Below are 591 nucleotides of genomic sequence, written 5' to 3'. Positions count from 1 at the left end.
TTTTTCAGTAATTACGAATTCTTTGGTTTGTAAAGGCTTTCAAGACTTGCTGTTAGTTCACAGAATCTCAGAATAGCAAGGGTAGGAAAGACATCTAGAGATCATCTAGTACAATCCTGCAGCTATAAAGCAGGTTCTCTACAGCTGGTTGCACAGGAAAGCATCCAGTGGGTCTTGAATATCTCCAGAGAAGGAGATTCCACAAGCTATCTGGGCAGACTGTTCCAGTGCTCTAACACTCTCAATCTGCTTGAATGGAATTTCTTGTGTTCCAGTCTGTGTCCATTGCCACTTGTCCTGCCACTGCACAACACTGAAGAGGGCCTGGCTCAGTATATTTCGTTCCCACTCTTTTCTTTATAAATAGGTATAAGATCCCCTCTCAGACTTCTCAATTGCTAAGACTGTCTGCTAAGAAGTTTACAAGGAGAAAGCAAATGACAGCAATTTGTCCCATATGGGTGTGTGAAAAAGACATGCAAGGAATGTAAATTCACTGCAAACATGAAAATTTGCCTCACCTTATATGCTTATTCTATGAGTCAAAACATGTGGTTATAAGTAAACTACAATCTGCTCTATTGAAATCTG

This window comes from Meleagris gallopavo, chromosome 4 (genome assembly GCF_000146605.3).
Source record: "Meleagris gallopavo isolate NT-WF06-2002-E0010 breed Aviagen turkey brand Nicholas breeding stock chromosome 4, Turkey_5.1, whole genome shotgun sequence".
Classification (NCBI taxonomy): Eukaryota; Metazoa; Chordata; class Aves; order Galliformes; family Phasianidae; genus Meleagris; species Meleagris gallopavo.
This window is presented reverse-complemented; position numbering follows the sequence as displayed.